At 45.4% G+C, this 19408-nt stretch overlaps 1 protein-coding gene across 2 annotated transcripts in view; it reads left to right on the top strand.

Annotated features, from left to right (window-relative positions):
- PDGFD (platelet derived growth factor D) overlaps positions 1-19408 on the top strand; it is a 451533-nt gene that overhangs the window by 361598 nt on the left and 70527 nt on the right. The gene's annotated exons all lie outside the window — the stretch shown is intronic.

Genomic DNA, 19408 nt, shown 5'->3' with positions numbered 1-19408 from the left:
TGGGTGACAGCGGAAGCAGTCCACTGCCAACTAAATCCCTTCCTCTTGTAACCAAGCTCCTGCAAACCACACCACCAACTCCCTCAGTGTCAATTTCCTCCTTACCCAGGAAAGCCAATAGTCCTGCAGGCCATGTCACTGTCAAGTCTGACGAGTCCTCTCCTGCCTGGGATTCCTCCGATGCATCCTTGAGTGGCGCTGCTGTTGTTGCTGCTGGGAGTCGATCGTCATCCCAGAGGGGAAGTCGGAAGTCAGATTGCTTAGAATATCGCTCCGTGAGTACCCCCCTTTAGTGTATTTCCATTTAAGATGTCGAAGACAATGGTAGGTGAATCTCTACAGTCTCCTCTTTTTCCTCAATATATATTCAGAGGTGACATCAGAAAGGAAGAACAAGATTACCCTGGGGATATCTTAAACGGAAATACTCTTAAGTGTGGAGCCATGGACTTTGAACTTGTTTTTATGTATATATAATACAATTTATGATGGAACATGTTGCCACCATGTTTTGACTCTTAAAGGTGTGAATCATAAGTGCCTAGCAAGGAACTTATGGTGAATTAGACTGCCAGTCATAAATCTTTATCACCACATTAGTTATACTCAAATAGCGCAGAAAGAGAGAGAATATTGTTTGTATATATATATATATATATATATATATACAATACATACATACAGTATGTGCATATTGTTTACTTTGATGTGATATTGTATTTTAACTAAAAAAAATATTTTATTTTCCTTTTTATGTTTTTGTTAAATTTTAAAACTGTAAATATGATTTACATGTTGTGGAACAGTTTATTGCTGAAGCTATATATACATAACCCCAGGCAAATAAAAACCATCGAATTTGCATTTTTTATTTCTCAGAAGGTAAGCAAGAAACATTTGGTATGAATTCAAATACTACATTGGTTCCAAGTGAGGATGTGGGAGCCAGCACTGAGTGCAGCTGTCGGGACGCAGACTGTTCCTTTTGTCTCTTTCACTGTGGTAAAGCTGATGCGTTAACAATGACATAAGATCCTTGGAGCAGATGCATACCTCATTACCTGAGCTCTGTGTAATAACCGCCGGCCAGAGCTTATGAATCACCTCTGAAATGACATCATGTCAATGGCTAAAGGTACTGCTTAGAACAGATGATGACACATGGGCTTCCTTTTCATACATGAGCTTCCTTTGTAGACTTTGAAGCAATGTTTGCAGGATTAAAAGTAGCTATAAAACAATGGGGTAACTATAAATAGGAAATAAAGTTGGATGAACATGGAACCCAGATGTGTCTGTTTTATGTCCGGATTGTGTATAAGTAAACAGATTTTTGGGATTCCAGCACTTGTTTATGCAACAAACACAATTTAGGAGTTCTCAGCGATGCTTGTAAGAAGAAATAGTTTCATTGTGTATACGTATCTGATAACATCAGCTTACCAACATCTGGGGAGAGCTCTGCCTCTAACCAGATTACATAACATCATGTGTGATTAATGGAAAGATGCTTTGCCGTCTGCTACACATCCAGCTACATGATGATGACGGATAATATTTAGTGATGTGCACCTGAAATTTTTCGGGTTTTGTGTTTTGGTTTTGGGTTCGGTTCCGTGGCCGTGTTTTGGGTTCGGACACGTTTTGGCAAAACCTCACCGAATTTTTTTTGTCGGATTCGGGTGTGTTTTGGATTCGGGTGTTTTTTTCAAAAGACCCTAAAAAACAGCTTAAATCATAGAATTTGGGGGTCATTTTGATCCCATAGTATTATTAACCTCAATAACCATAATTTCCACTAATTTTCAGTCTATTCTGAACACCTCACACCTCACAATATTATTTTTAGTCCTAAAATTTGCACCAAGGTCGCTGGATGGCTAAGCTAAGCGACCCTAGTGGCCGACACAAACACCTGGCCCATCTAGGAGTGGCACTGCAGTGTCACGCAGGATGGCCCTTCAAAAAAATACTCCCCAAACAGCACATGACGCAAAGAAGAAAAGAGGCGCAATGAGGTAGCTGTGTGACTAAGCTAAGCGACCCTAGTGGCCGACACAAACACCTGGCCCATCTAGGAGTGGCACTGCAGTGTCACGCAGGATGGCCCTTCAAAAAAATACTCCACAAACAGCACATGACGCAAAGAAAAATGAAAGAAAAAGAGGTGCAAGATGGAATTGTCCTTGGGCCCTCCCACCCACCCTTATGTTGTATAAACAGGACATGCACACTTTAACGAACCCATCATTTCAGCGACAGGGTCTGCCACACGACTGTGACTGAAATGACTGGTTGGTTTGGGCCCCCACCAAAAAAGAAGCAATCAATCTCTCCTTGCACAAACTGGCTCTACGGAGGCAAGATGTCCACCTCATCATCATCGTCCGATTCATCACCCCTTTCACTGTGTACATCCCCCTCACAGATTATTAATTCGTCCCCACTGGAATCCACCATCTCAGGTCCTCGTGTACTTTCTGGAGGCAATTGCTGCTGGTGAATGTCTCCATGGAGGAATTGATTATAATTCATTTTAATGAACATCATCTTCTCCACATTTTCTGGAAGTAACCTCGTACGCCGATTGCTGACAAGGTGAGCGGCGGCACTAAACACTCTTTCGGAGTACACACTGGAGGGAGGGCAACTTAGGTAGAATAAAGCCAGTTTGTGCAAGGGCCTCCAAATTGCCTCTTTTTCCTGCCAGTATACGTACGGACTGTCTGACGTGCCTACTTGGATGCGGTCACTCATATAATCCTCCACCATTCTTTCAATGGTGAGAGAATCATATGCAGTGACAGTAGACGACTTGTCAGTAATCATTGGCAGGTCCTTCAGTCCGGACCAGATGTCAGCATCAGCAGTCGCTCCAGACTGCCCTGCATCACCGCCAGCGGGTGGGCTCGGAATTCGTAGCCTTTTCCTCGCACCCCCAGTTGCGGGAGAATGTGAAGGAGGAGCTGTTGACGGGTCGCGTTCCGCTTGACTTGACAATTTTGTCACCAGCAGGTCTTTGAAACTCTGCAGACTTGTGTCTGCCGTAAAGAGAGATCCAAGGTAGGTTTTAAATCTAGGATCGAGCACGGTGGCCAAAATGTAGTGCTCTGATTTCAACAGATTGACCACACGTGAATCCTGGTTAAGCGAATGAAGGGCTCCATCCACAAGTTCCACATGCCTAGCGGAATCGCTCTGTTTTAGCTCCTCCTTCAATGCCTCCAGCTTCTTCTGCAAAAGCCTGATGAGGGGAATGACCTGACTCAGGCTGGCAGTGTCTGAACTGACTTCACATGTGGCAAGTTCAAAAGGTTGCAGAACCTTGCACAACGTTGAAATCATTCTCCACTGCGCTTGAGACAGGTGCATTCCACCTCCTTTGCCTATATCGTGGGCAGATGTATAGGCTTGAATGGCCTTTTGCTGCTCCTCCATCCTCTGAAGCATATGGAGGGTTGAATTCCACCTCGTTACCACCTCTTGCTTCAGATGATGGCAGGGCAGGTTCAGGTGTTTTTGGTGGTGCTCCAGTCTTCTGTACGCGGTGCCTGTACGCCGAAAGTGGCCCGCAATTCTTCTGGCCACCGACAGCATCTCTTGCACGACCCTGTCGTTTTTTAAATAATTCTGCACCACCAAATTCAAGGTATGTGCAAAACATGGGACGTGCTGGAATTTGCCCAGATGTAATGCACTCACAATATTGCTGGCATTGTCCGATGTCACAAATCCCCAGGAGAGTCCAATTGGGGTAAGCCATTCTGCGATGATCTTCCTCAGTTGCCGTAAGAGGTTTTCAGCTGTGTGTCTATTCTGGAAAGCGGTGATACAAAGCGTAGCCTGCCTAGGAACGAGTTGGCGTTTGCGAGATGCTGCTACTGGTGCCACCGCTGCTGTTCTTGCACCGGGAGGCAATACATCTACCCAGTGGGCTGTCACAGTCATGTAGTCCTGAGTCTGCCCTGCTCCACTTGTCCACATGTCCGTGGTTAAGTGGACATTGGGTACAACTGCATTTTTTAGGACACTGGTGAGTCTTTTTCTGACGTCCGTGTACATTCTCGGTATCGCCTGCCTAGAGAAGTGGAACCTAGATGGTATTTGGTAATGGGGGCACACTACCTCAAGAAATTGTCTAGTTCCCTGTGAACTAACGGCGGATACCGGACGCACGTCTAACACCAACATAGTTGTCAAGGCCTCAGTTATCCGCTTTGCAACAGGATGACTGCTGTGATATTTCATCTTCCTCGCAAAGGACTGTTGGACAGTCAATTGCTTACTGGAAGTAGTACAAGTGGGCTTCCGACTTCCCCTCTGGGATGACGATCGACTCCCAGCAGCAACAACAGCAGCGCCAGCAGCAGTAGGCGTTACACTCAAGGATGCATCGGAGGAATCCCAGGCAGGAAAGGACTCGTCAGACTTGCCAGTGACATGGCCTGCAGGACTATTGGCTTTCCTGGGTAAGGAGGAAATTGACACTGAGGGAGTTGGTGGTGTGGTTTGCGCGAGCTTGGTTACAAGAGGAAGGGATTTACTGGTCAGTGGACTGCTTCCGCTGTCGCCCAAAGTTTTTGAACTTGTCACTGACTTATTATGAATGCGCTGCAGGTGACGTATAAGGGAGGATGTTCCGAGGTGGTTAACGTCCTTACCCCTACTTATTACAGCTTGACAAAGGCAACACACGGCTTGACACCTGTTGTCCGCATTTCTGTTGAAATACTTCCACACTGAAGAGCTGATTTTTTTGGTATTTTCACCAGGCATGTCAATGGCCATATTCCTCCCACGGACAACAGGTGTCTCCCCGGGTGCCTGACTTAAACAAACCACCTCACCATCAGAATCCTCCTTGTCAATTTCCTCCCCAGCGCCAGCAACACCCATATCCTCATCCTGGTGTACTTCAACACTGACATCTTCAATTTCACTATCAGGAACTGGACTGCGGGTGCTCCTTTCAACACTTGCAGGGGGCGTGCAAATGGTGGAAGGCGCAAGCTCTTCCCGTCCAGTGTTGGGAAGGTCAGGCATCGCAACCGACACAATTGGACTCTCCTTTGGGATTTGGGATTTCGAAGAACGCACAGTTCTTTGCTGTGCTTTTGCCGCAAGTCTTTTCTTTTTTCTAGCGAGAGGATGAGTGCTTCCATCGTCATGTGAAGCTGAACCACTAGCCATGAACATAGGCCAGGGCCTCAGCCGTTCCTTGCCACTCCGTGTCGTAAATGGCATATTGGCAAGTTTACGCTTCTCCTCAGACGCTTTTAATTTTGATTTTTGGGTCATTTTTTTACTGATCTTTTGTGTTTTGGATTTTACATGCTCTGTACTATGACATTGGGCATCGGCCTTGGCAGACGACGTTGATGGCATTTCATCGTCTCGGCCATGACTAGTGGCAGCAGCTTCAGCACGAGGTGGAAGTGGATCTTGATCTTTCCCTATTTTTTTAACCTCCACATTTTTGTTCTCCATATTTTGCGCACAACTAAAAGCCACCACAGGTATAAAAATGTAGATGGATGGATAGTATAGTATTACTTATACTTATGGACGACGAGTGACGACACAGAGGTAGGTACAGCCGTGGCCTACCGTACTGCTGCTTAGTGCTTATATATATAAATATAATATACTGTATAACGGACCTGGTGGACAGTGTCAGCAGCAGACTGCTAAACTAGTATGAAGAAAGAAAAAAAAATACCACAGGTATACAATGTAGATGGATGGATAGTATAGTGTTACTTATACTTATGGACGACGAGTGACGACACAGAGGTAGGTACAGCCGTGGCCTACCGTACTGCTGCTTAGTGCTTATATATAAATATAATATACTGTATAACGGACCTGGTGGACAGTGTCAGCAGCAGACTGCTAAACTAGTATGAAGAAAGAAAAAAAAAAACACCACAGGTATACAATGTAGATGGATGGATAGTATAGTATTACTTATACTTATGGACGACGAGTGACGACACAGAGGTAGGTACAGCCGTGGCCTACTGTACTGCTGCTTAGTGCTTATATATAAATATAATATACTGTATAACGGACCTGGTGGACAGTGTCAGCAGCAGACTGCTAAACTAGTATGAAGAAAGAAAAAAAAAACACCACAGGTATACAATGTAGATGGATGGATAGTATAGTATTACTTATACTTATGGACGACGAGTGACGACACAGAGGTAGGTACAGCCGTGGCCTACCGTACTGCTGCTTAGTGCTTATATATAAATATAATATACTGTATAACGGACCTGGTGGACAGTGTCAGCAGACTGCTAAACTAGTATGAAGAAAGAAAAAAAAACCACTACAGGTATACAATGTAGATGGATGGATAGTATAGTATTACTTGTACTTATGGACGACGAGTGCACTGACGACACAGAGGTAGGTACAGCCGTGGCCTACCGTACTGCTGCTTAGTGCTTATATATAAATATAATATACTGTATAACGGACCTGGTGGACAGTGTCAGCAGACTGCTAAACTAGTATGAAGAAAGAAAAAAAAACCACCACAGGTATACAATGTAGATGGATGGATAGTATAGTATTACTTATACTTATGGACGACGAGTGCACTGACGACACAGAGGTAGGTACAGCCGTGGCCTACCGTACTGCTGCTTAGTGCTTATATATAAATATAATATACTGTGTGTATAACGGACCTGGTGGACAGTGTCAGCAGACTGCTAAACTAGTATGAAGAAAGAAAAAAAAAACACCACAGGTATACAATGTAGATGGATGGATAGTATAGTATTACTTATACTTATGGACGAGTGACGACACAGAGGTAGGTACAGCTGTGGCCTACCGTACTGCTGCTTAGTGCTTATATATAAATATAATATACTGTATAACGGACCTGGTGGACAGTGTCAGCAGCAGACTGCTAAACTAGTATGAAGAAAGAAAAAAAAAACACCACAGGTATACAATGTAGATGGATGGATAGTATTACTTATACTTATGGACGACGAGTGACGAGTCGACACAGAGGTAGGTACAGCCGTGGCCTACCGTACTGCTGCTTAGTGCTTAATTATATATATATAATATACTGTATAACGGACCTGGTGGACACTGCAGTGTCAGCAGACTGCTAAACAAACTAGCATGAAGAAAGAAAAAAAAAAACACCACAGTGTTTTTCAGGCAGACAAACGTATACTGGACTGGTGGTCACTGTCAGCAAAACTGTGCACTGTACTCCTGCTATAACTCCTCCCCAGTCCCCACAATTAGGCAGTGTGAGCAGTGCACTCAGCACAGATATATCATGCAGCAGTGCAGCACACTGAGTGAGCACAGATATGGTGGAGCGTTTTTTTTCAGGCAGAGAAACAACGGATTAAACTCAAAACCCTGCACTGTACTCCCTAACAGCTGCTCCCCGTCCCCAATCCTCCCCACAATTATAACTAACTAAGTTCTAATATAATACAACGGACTCGGAGAGGATGCCAGCCACGTCCTCTCCCTATCAATCTCAATGCACGTGTGAAATTGGCGGCGACGCGCGGCTCCTTATATAGAATACGAATCTCGCGAGAATCCGACAGCGGGATGATGACGTTCGGGCGCGCTCGGGTTAACCGAGCAAGGCGGGAGGATCCGAGTCGCTCGGACCCGTGTAAAAAAAAGGTGAAGTTCGGGCGGGTCGGATTCCGAGGATCCGAACCCGCTCATCACTAATAATATTTACAATATTTTATAAGATTGCTGGCTACAGATGGAGCCATGGCTATCCCACAGAGATGATGCTAAGTCGCCACGTTTCCCACCTGGCACCTGTGAAACAATATTGAATCAAATGTGTGATAACTATGGGCTTAATTCGGGGTCCCATGCAAAAGCGGCCATACACAGCCGGACAGAGTGTATGTACCCACAGTGGAGTCGAGAGGGGGGAAAGCAGGTACACATTACTTGGGCCCGGGGGAAAGCAGGTACACATTACTTGGGAGGCCCCTGAGTCTGATTACCCTCCCCTCCCAGTATACATGCGCTGTTGCCGGCGTCAACGCGCCCTCTTCCTGGTGATATCTTCGGCAAGATGGTGCTACACATAGAAATCAAAGACTCTGTCACTGTACCAGTCTTTGCTCTCTAGTGGCCATCGTCATCTTCCTAAATATCACTAGGAAGATGGCACTACTGTAGCCAGAGAGAAGGTACCTGCTCCTGATAAAGTAAGGTAGGAAGCGGGTGCTCTAACTTGCCCGACCCCACCCCCCTGCAATTATATTATTGTATTAATATAAGATACACCCATTTTTAAAGCTAAGGCCCCTTTACCGGGGCCCCACATGGCTCTCTACAGTCCTCTATACGCACATCTGCAGAAGGGCAGGGTTAGTCAGAGCAGAATGGATTTGAGTCAGATCTTCACTTGCGGCTAAATAGATGTTACAGGGCGGCATTGGTACATTGCACCTACCATAAGATTGCGATTGCCATGGACATGTAGACAGAATTGCAGCCTATTCAGAGGTACCCACAGGGCCGGCGCCACCACTAGCAACTTAGGCAGCTGCCTATGAGCGCCAGCACTTGCATACCCTCCAACAATTTACACATAACAATCAGTACAAATCTGAAAAGGGGGTGTGGCCACGGGTAAAGTGACATGGCCACGCCCCTTTCTCTATATTTTTAATGGCAGTTTGGAGAGCCAAAAATCGGTACAGACCATAAAAAAAGGTACTGTACCTGCCAAAAAGGTACAGCTGGAGGGTATGCACTTGAAGGGCGGCACTGAGTGGAACAGCATGAGGGATGTGAAGCACCCGCTCACCCGCTGTTAGATTTGCCTGGAGCTGCAGCTTCATGTTCGGTGCCTGTCCCCACCTATCCATCCTGCATCGCTCACTTCCTCTTCCCCTGCTGCAAGTGCCGATGTTACTGTTACCGGCATCGCAGCGGGGAGGAGATTACTCTAGGGCTATCAGGTTTGTAGTTTTGCCGGGAGGACTTGAGGGCGGGCAGAGGTTCAGAACAACCATCCTCTAACATAGTCCTATTCCCTATGCGCCTGCGGCTGTAGTCTTAGTGTGAAAGGGAGGGTGGCACTGGCAATATATTTTGGGGGCGGGCTCTCTCAGTGTGGGCGAGTCATAGGGGTCGTGCCCTGCTTGGACTCACTGGCAGCCAGACCGGTCTGTTCTGCTGCAGCTGGTGACTCAGCCTGTTCAGGGAACTCCTGCCCCCGCCTCCGCCTAGCTCCTCAACTGGTGCTGCATGAGGATAATGCAGAGATGGCTACTGACTCACTGTCTCAACACAGTGACTCGAATCATCAGAAAGTATGAATAATTCGAGTCACTCATAGTTTAATGAGTTGAGACAGCTGCAGCAGTAGCCTCTCTCAGCCAGAGGGAGGAGACTCAGTGTGTCCTTCAGTCAGTGTCTTCTGCTAAGTGTCTTCAGCTGTGATTGGCCGGCGGCAATACCAGGTGACACCCAGTGGGAGGGACGAGGGAGCAGTCACGACTCACCAGTCAGTGAGAGCTGCGCTGCTGTGCCTGATCCATTTCAAGATACATCCTGAGTCTGCCTGTGAGTTGAGACGGTTGTACACTGTGTAGACTCAGTGACTCAGTGGATGGATCTGATTCATGCAGCATAAGCCTGCAGGAGGTGGAGCCCCTGTGGTACAATGCTCTCAGCTCAGTGCTCTATGGGGGTAATTCCAAGTTGATCGCAGCAGGAAATTTTTTAGCAGTTGGGCAAAACCATGTGCACTGCAGGGGAGGCAGATATAACATGTGCAGAGAGAGTTAGATTTGGGTGGGTTATTTTGTTTCTGTGCAGGGTAAATACTGGCTGCTTTATTTTACACTGCAATTTAGATTGCAGATTGAACTCACCACACCCAAATATAACTCTCTCTGCACATGTGAGGGTGTGGTGAGTTCAATCTGCAATCTAAATTGCAGTGTAAAATAAAGCAGCCAGTATTTACCCTGCACGGAAACAAAATAACCCACCCAAATCTAACTCTCTCTGCACATGTTATATCTGCTTCCCCTGCAGTGCACATGGTTTTGCCCAACTGCTAAAAAAGTTCCTGCTGCGATCAACTTGGAATTACCCCCACTGTTCCTACTCAATGTGATTGTGGGTGGCAAACTCCCTGGAGGCCAGATAGTGTATAATATAATAAATCCAAGCCCACCTAAAAAAAGCAACAACAAAAAAAAAACAATTGTAAAATCATCCAATTAGCAAAGTATGCAAAGTAAAAAAAAATTTTTTATTTGGTTTAGTTACAGACTGAATGATGTGTTTCATGGCTGTTAAGCTTTCTCTCCTCAGCCAGAAGTAATGTGCATATTCAGTAACTAGTATGCAATAAGTGGTTATTAATAATATATCAACATAACACTGAATCTATGTTAATATATTATTAACAATCAGTGCATAAGCAGCTGCCTACCCCAGATGCACTGCACAATCAGTGCAGCTGAATAACTAGCTGAGCCAACTCCCAGAGGACTGAGTCCCTCCCGCCATGAGTCCAGCACTGGTCTGCCAGCACTGGCAACTCACTGATCATGTGCACTGTCCCTGCAATACATTCCAATCCAAATGAGTCGCGACTCATGTGCCGAGACACTGACTCGAGACACTCCACTGAACTGAGCCATGTGTCTCAACTCTCAACTCAGTTCAGTGAATCACTTTGCCCATGACTAGAGGATAATGATCTCTGCAGAGACAAACCAAGTCTCTGCCCTGTCAAACTACTGAGGCTGGTCCCTCCCCCAAGATTAGCCACCAATGAGCAGCATTCTATTCTCACAGACCTGCCCCTCCTCAACCTTCTTCCTCTTATCCACGGCCGTGGCGCCAACCCCAAAATACCACCGTCCTCGAGATGGAATATGAGGATAATCTGATGCTGGTTCTAACAGTGCTGTGGATCCCCTGTTCACTGGCCTCACTCAGGTTAGTGATATGGCTGCGCTACCCCACTCATACTGTCAGCAGGGCAAAGTTGAAGCCCACTCGCTGCAGGCTGACCCATGACCCAGGAAGCATATTAGTAATATAATAGTGCTGGTGGGCGAGTGGGCTTCTCTCCTCCCTTACACTGTCCTGCATTGACCTTCTCACCGCATGTCTCCCCCCTCCAAGTGCATTCTAGCGCATGAATTTCTGAGGGTAACGTTGGTGCAGGATTGTAACTCCCTCTCCAGCACTGGAACTGGAGGGAGGCTGGGGGGGAGGGGGTTAGAGATAGGGGAGTTGCAGTTATGATGGGAGATGAACGGGTCAGTATGTCGAACTGTGAGATGGCCATGTCTCTCTCTCTTTCTGTCCCCCATATTTCACTCTCTCTCTTTCCCCCATGTCCCTCTCTCTCTCTTTTTTCCCCCCATGTCTCTCCCTCTCCCTCCCCATGTCACTCTTGGCTGTTAAAGATGCTGCCTCCGTACTTTTGGGTATTGGGGAAGGGGAGGGGGGGTGCACTGAAGATTTGCCAGGGTGCTGTGAAACCATGCATCGGCCCCATACACAAAGATACAGTTATTGCAGACATATCGTTGCCTCAGATTGTGAAGTCAGCTGTTAAGTATTCAGTATTTTATTGGGTATACTGTATACTAGAGCATATAGATATAATTGCTGTAGCTGTAGGAAACGTGGGCTTGTGTTGTGAATGCTGACTGCTTATGGTGTGCATACATTACATAAGTATTAGTTAGAAACTCAGAAATAGAACTATTCACTGTGTGTAGGCGATAGTTCCACATACAGTAAATCCATCTTTTGTGTCGGTCTGCTTTTCACATCATCTGCTCTATCTTCTTGTGATAAGTTGTCTGTCATTTCTACATGCCGAGGGTCATATCATTTGAATCTGCTGTAACCACATTGATGCTAATGATGCAACACCCAGGCCGGAATGTAATGAAGTCTGAGTACGGCGGCCGTGCGGGATGCCGTCCGAACTCAAAGTTTTTTTAAAGGGGCAATCATGTATAATGTATATGATTGCCCCTGTAATAAAAAATCCAAGGAGGTCATTCAGATCTGATCGCTGCGCTGTGTTTATTGCTGTCCTGCGTTCAAATAGTCGCCGCCTACAGGGGAAGTGTATCTTCGCCGTGCAAGTGTGCAATGCTATGTGTACGTTGAGCTGATGAAATTCAGTGTGTGCAGTCTCTGCGCAGCCCAGGACTTACTCTTCCAGTGCGATAAGAACAGGCTGATCGGGGCCGAAGCTAACGTCAGACACCCTCCATGAAAACGCTTGCGAACGCCTGCGTTTTCCCAAACATGCCCAGTAAACGGTCAGTTACCACCCACGAACGGCCTCCACCTGTCAATCACCGTGCAAACGGATTTTTCGCACCATCCCATCGCTGACCGGCGATACCCGTTGTTGTTATCTAACGCGCGTTTGCATTGCAAAAATGCACAGCAGTGATCAGATCTGAATGACCCCCGAGGTTCAGCCGGCATCCTGCACGGCCGCCGAACTCAGACTTCATCACATCCCGCCTCCAGCGTGAGGATGGCGTACCATGCTTTTTTGTACATTATGCATCTTATATGCATCCCAGACCCAGCAGAAGACTGCTCACAGCGGGACAGATGTATTAAGCCTGGAGGGATAAAGAAATGATAAGTGGAAGGTGATAATGCACCAGTTAATCAGCTCCTGTCATTTTTCAAACCCGTAATGATTGGTTGGTGCGTTTATCACCTGGCACATATCACTGCTTTATCACTTCTTTATCCCTTCTCCAGGTTAATACATCTGCCCCAGTGTATCAAAGATGCCAGTCTGCGACATTAACCGCACGGGAATTTGTTTTACAAACGTACAGAGTTGCAGGGTAAGCACATTTGGAACTTGGCGTGAGAAAAACGGAGCCCGTTTACAGGTTCAGGCTCACAGACATACAAATGTTGCACATCACATTGACCAGTGCCAGCTAGCAATGTAGTTTTGCATGGCAGTATTGCTTGGGACCTGCACGTCAAAAGGGGCTACTTGAAGTGCCTGAAGCCACAGTCTATAAAGACACATACCTATGGAGGGGTTAGGCAAGAAGAGAACATATAAACATGGTGTATATTAAGCAAATAATTGGCTTTATGAGATGAGCTCTATTATAGCTGTCAATGTACTTAAATCACAATAATTTTGTTATTCTATCATGGAGAAGATAATGAAGATAGACTTAAGGCCCATATAGACGGCCGATGCAGGAGAGATGTGTGCTGAGCGAACCGCTCAGCACACATCTCTCCCGCCGCTCAGCACAGCGCGATCTGTGCTGAGCGTGCGGGGGGAGACGGGGGGGCCGCTCACTTCACCCAGCGGGTGAAGTGAGCGACCCGCTAGATTGGCCTGCATGCAGGCCAATCTAGCAGCAGCGATAGCGATGTGCGGGGCCGCGCATCGCTATCGCTGAGGGGGCTACACACGGAGTGATCATGCCGATATTCTAAGCAATCTAGTCAGATTGCTTAGAATATCGCTCCGTGAGTACCCCCTTTAGAGACAATGACTTATAATAGCAATGAGCTACTATAGAGTTTAGGTATAGATTGGCATAATTACATCCAGTAACCTCAGGATTAGGACTTCCCCAAAATTAGCTTCTACTGAAGAGCCCAGAGAGGAGTGGGTAGACCTCTGCCCTCACAATGTAACTATGGGAAGAGTCATGAAAGTGTAACTTTTAACTATAATGGGTGGTTTAATTAAGTTTTTGAATATTGTTATTGATAATGTGCACACTTACAGTAAGTTATTAATACACAGATTGCCATATATTCACCTTCTATTTCCAAAGTCCGCTCTCTTGTCTGCACTCTAGTCTCTGGACATCAGCCACTGTTAAAAATATGCATTCTCTCATGGTTGCTAGTTATCTATATTCTTTCTGTGGCCATCTTTGTTGTGGCATTCTGTTCTCAGTGGCCATCTTGGTTTCAGGCATGCCCACTTACTGCGCTTTCAAAAGCCATCTATGATTCCTGTCAGTACCTGTGTAAACCTACTTAATTCCACATTCCCTTGCTTGATTATATGTACTATTCTGCTCCTGGATGTGCATTTGCTTCAGTATTATTACAGAATAGTTTCCTTGTTGTTGACTTACTACGTGAACCATGACTTTTACTGGCACCTGTCCTGACCTCTTGTCTTTACTTTGATTACCCTTACACATCATGAGTTTGAGGTGTATTTACAGATCAAGCTTGTAAGCCTCTTATCCCTTTCCTTGGATTTCCACCACTGTACTGTGGCTGCTCACCCCGGGTCTCCACAGAAGACCTGATGACTATTTGAATCCAGAAAGCCTCATTAAGGCTTCTAGGTGGTCCCATAAGGCAGAAACCTCACTAGACTCCACAGCCAGGTTTAGGAAAGGGGGTTAGGTTTATGCGTCAGCCGGGGGGTTAGAGTTAGGTTGCGGGGGGTGATTAGGGTTAGCACTAAGGGGGCAGATTAGGGTTAGGCTGTGGGTAGGAAAGGTTAGGGATAGGGGGGTGAGGAGAGGGTAGAACACCTTTTAAACTCTCATGTCGGTTTTCTCATCAGTATTTCGTGCATTGGGATCATGCACTGCGGCATTACATACTGATTGCATTCCAGCATCCTGCACCACTACCTGCAAGCAGCTTACACTCACCGATTGGTGAGCTGTATAGAACCCCACTTTGATCAAAGTTTTGATCCATAACCGTGTGTATCACAGGGAGTATGGCTGTACCTGCTATCCGTCAATAAACCAGCACAACTGCTTAAGGTACTGGGATGTTCATACTTTCAGTCATCTGCTGGTGGGTGCAACACCTGCACACACATCATTACCAACACATCACCTACTGACATTAAGGAGCTTGTTCTTAAGATGCAGTATGTTCCAATTTTTCATAATAAGTTAAATGAGCACAAGGGTCAATACAGTAGGCAGGAGTTGGACACAGAACATTAAGTTAGTCTCGGAGACGCTCATGCCAGGTGCACCATCTGTAGTTATTTCCACTTGATAGCTTGACACTACAGAAGAACACAGACCAGTTCTGTATCATAAAACTGTCTGAAGTCATTTTCAAACTAACACATAATTCCGCTGGAGCTTCCCTTTAATTGCCTTGTATTAAAGAAAACATTCGGTGGTCTGATTTATACGTCTAAATATTTATCATGACATCTTTTGTACTTAACAGAACACAGAGTATCGTTCACTTGACAATAATTGCTCTCTTTATAGTGGTTTTCAGACATATTACATCTCCATGGAAAATTCTGTGTACGGGTATTATTTGATTTGCATAAATACGCAATATCATGCCAAATATTTCATATTCTCCCCGCATACCATCACATAAGTCCTAGGCGGGTTCCCATTACTGTTTATTTTCCTCCCAATTGATAAAGCCTGGAGCAAAGATGTTTGTAAAGCAATTATATGTCATCATTTGTATTTTGGCTACAGGAGTAGCGCTTTTGTAATATAAATCCAATTTTATACATATTATTTAGGGATATTTTTAAAATGACTTTACAGAAACTACAATAAACATGCAAATGATTGTTCTGCCATTAAACACAGACTTCTGGGCGAAAAAAGGATTTGATTTAAATTCACGGCTTTTTCAACCAGAGGCCACTAGGTTATTATTGCTTGTTTGTATAGTATTGCGCGGCTTTATAAAGAATATTAATTCACATATAGTATGCTACTGCTCCATTCAAGCTTGCACACACATTCAATAGCGTCCATTTAGTCACAGCCAGTTAACCTACCACTATGTATTTGGACTGTGGTAGAAAACACATAAAGTATGAGAACATTTAGTGGCTGATTCAGAATAACCCGCTGCTCAAACTGCTTTAGCGTCTTTTGGCGTAGTCGTGTCTGTGCCTAAAGCTAGTAGCAGCCTTTCCCCTGAATGTTCAAGGACTGGGACACATCAAGCCCTCTTGGTGCTTCCATAGACGCTACCACCATGGGAAGTTGCATCTGCTCCATGCTAGTTGCAGATTCTCACTCAGAGTATGGCATCCAATGTAAGCGATTATGGGCCCACTTGTCAACAAGTTTTATTTGAGACTAATAAATGGTGCTCCAGCCAATCAGCTGCTAACTGTCCAAATGACAGTTGCGAGCTGATTGGCTGGATCTCCATTTATCATATGCAACGAGATTTAGGGGCTCATTTATAAACGAGTGATAACTTGTTGCATATGATAATTAGAGATGAGCGGGTTCGGTTTCTTTGAATCCGAACCCGCACGAACTTCACTTTTTTTTCCACGGGTCCGAGCGACTCGGATCTTCCCGCCTTGCTCGGTTAACCCGAGCGCGCCCGAACGTCATCATGACGCTGTCGGATTCTCGCGAGGCTCGGATTCTATCGCGAGACTCGGATTCTATATAAGGAGCCGCGCGTCGCCGCCATTTTCACTCGTGCATTGAGATTGATAGGGAGAGGACGTGTCTGGCGTCCTCTCCATTAGAATAGAGATAGATAGATTAGATAGAGAGAGATTGTGCAGAGTCGCAGACAGAGTTAGTTTACCACAGTCAGTGACCAGTGCAGTTGCTAGTTAACTTTTATTTAATATAATATATCCGTTCACTTCTCTCTGCTATATCCGTTCTCTGCCTGAAAAAAAAAACGATACACAGCACAGTCAGTCACACAGTGTGACTCAGTCTGTGTGCACTCAGCTCAGCCCAGTGTGCTGCACAGTCATCAATGTATAAATTAAAAGCTTATAATTAATTGTGGGGGAGACTGGGGAGCACTGCAGGTTGTTAGCAGGAGCCAGGAGTACAATTATATTAATTAACAGTGCACACTTTTGCTGCAGGAGTGGTGACCAGTGCCTGACCACCAGTATAGTATTGTTGTATACTACTAATATCTCTTTAAATATCAACCAGTCTATATTAGCAGCAGACACAGTACAGTGCGGTAGTTCACGGCTGTGGCTACCTCTGTGTCGGCACACGGCAGGCAGTCCGTCCGACCAGAATTGTATTATTTATTATTATATACCTACCACCTAACCGTGGTTTTTTTTTCATTCTTTATACCGTCATAGTGTCATCCTAATTGTTACGAGTATACTACTATCTCTTTATCAACCAGTGTACAGTGCGGTAGTTCACGGCTGTGGCTACCTCTGTGTCGGCACACGGCAGGCAGTCCGTCCGACCAGAATTGTATTATTTATTATTATATACCTACCACCTAACCGTGGTTTTTTTTTCATTCTTTATACCGTCATAGTGTCATCCTAATTGTTACGAGTATACTACTATCTCTTTATCAACCAGTGTACAGTGCGGTAGTTCACGGCTGTGGCTACCTCTGTGTCGGCACACGGCAGGCAGTCCGTCCGACCAGAATTGTATTATTTATTATTATATACCTACCACCTAACCGTGGTTTTTTTTTCATTCTTTATACCGTCATAGTGTCATCCTAATTGTTACGAGTATACTACTATCTCTTTATCAACCAGTGTACAGTGCGGTAGTTCACGGCTGTGGCTACCTCTGTGTCGGCACACGGCAGGCAGTCCGTCCGACCAGAATTGTATTATTTATTATTATATACCTACCACCTAACCGTGGTTTTTTTTTCATTCTTTATACCGTCATAGTGTCATCCTAATTGTTACGAGTATACTACTATCTCTTTATCAACCAGTGTACAGTGCGGTAGTTCACGGCTGTGGCTACCTCTGTGTCGGCACACGGCAGGCAGTCCGTCCGACCAGAATTGTATTATTTATTATTATATACCTACCACCTAACCGTGGTTTTTTTTTCATTCTTTATACCGTCATAGTGTCATCCTAATTGTTACGAGTATACTACTATCTCTTTATCAACCAGTGTACAGTGCGGTAGTTCACGGCTGTGGCTACCTCTGTGTCGGCAGTCGGCAGGCAGTCCGTCCATCCATAATTGTATTATTATTATAATATATACCACCTAACCGTGGTTTTTTTTTCATTCTTTATACCGTCGTCATAGTGTCATACTAGTTGTTACGAGTATACTACTATCTCTTTATCAACCAGTGTACAGTGCGGTAGTTCACGGCTGTGGCTACCTCTGTGTCGGCAGTCGGCAGGCAGTCCGTCCATCCATAATTGTATTATTATTATAATATATACCACCTAACCGTGGTTTTTTTTTCATTCTTTATACCGTCGTCATAGTGTCATACTAGTTGTTACGAGTATACTACTATCTCTTTATCAACCAGTGTACAGTGCGGTAGTTCACGGCTGTGGCTACCTCTGTGTCGGCAGTCGGCAGGCAGTCCGTCCATCCATAATTGTATTATTATTATAATATATACCACCTAACCGTGGTTTTTTTATACCACCTAACCGTGGCAGTCCGTCCATAATTGTATACTAGTATCCAATCCATCCATCTCCATTGTTTACCTGAGGTGCCTTTTAGTTCTGCCTATAAAATATGGAGAACAAAAAAGTTGAGGTTCCAAAATTAGGGAAAGATCAAGATCCACTTCCACCTCGTGCTGAAGCTGCTGCCACTAGTCATGGCCGAGACGATGAAATGCCAGCAACGTCGTCTGCCAAGGCCGATGCCCAATGTCATAGTACAGAGCATGTCAAATCCAAAACACCAAATATCAGAAAAAAAAGGACTCCAAAACCTAAAATAAAATTGTCGGAGGAGAAGCGTAAACTTGCCAATATGCCATTTACCACACGGAGTGGCAAGGAACGGCTGAGGCCCTGGCCTATGTTCATGGCTAGTGGTTCAGCTTCACATGAGGATGGAAGCACTCAGCCTCTCGCTAGAAAACTGAAAAGACTCAAGCTGGCAAAAGCACCGCAAAGAACTGTGCGTTCTTTGAAATCCCAAATCCACAAGGAGAGTCCAATTGTGTCGTTTGCGATGCCTGACCTTCCCAACACTGGACGTGAAGAGCATGCGCCTTCCACTATTTGCATGCCCCCTGCAAGTGCTGGAAGGAGCACCCGCAGTCCAGTTCCTGATAGTCAGATTGAAGATGTCAGTGTTGAAGTACACCAGGATGAGGAGGATATGGGTGTTGCTGGCGCTGGGGAGGAAATTGACCAGGAGGATTCTGATGGTGAGGTGGTTTGTTTAAGTCAGGCACCCGGGGAGACACCTGTTGTCCGTGGGAGGAATATGGCCGTTGACATGCCAGGTGAAAATACCAAAAAAATCAGCTCTTCGGTGTGGAGGTATTTCACCAGAAATGCGGACAACAGGTGTCAAGCCGTGTGTTCCCTTTGTCAAGCTGTAATAAGTAGGGGTAAGGACGTTAACCACCTCGGAACATCCTCCCTTATACGTCACCTGCAGCGCATTCATAATAAGTC

This window comes from Pseudophryne corroboree, chromosome 2 (genome assembly GCF_028390025.1).
Source record: "Pseudophryne corroboree isolate aPseCor3 chromosome 2, aPseCor3.hap2, whole genome shotgun sequence".
NCBI classification, from domain to species: Eukaryota; Metazoa; Chordata; class Amphibia; order Anura; family Myobatrachidae; genus Pseudophryne; species Pseudophryne corroboree.
The sequence above is the reverse complement of the archived record's forward strand: the minus strand, read 5'-3'. Positions and strand labels throughout refer to the sequence as shown.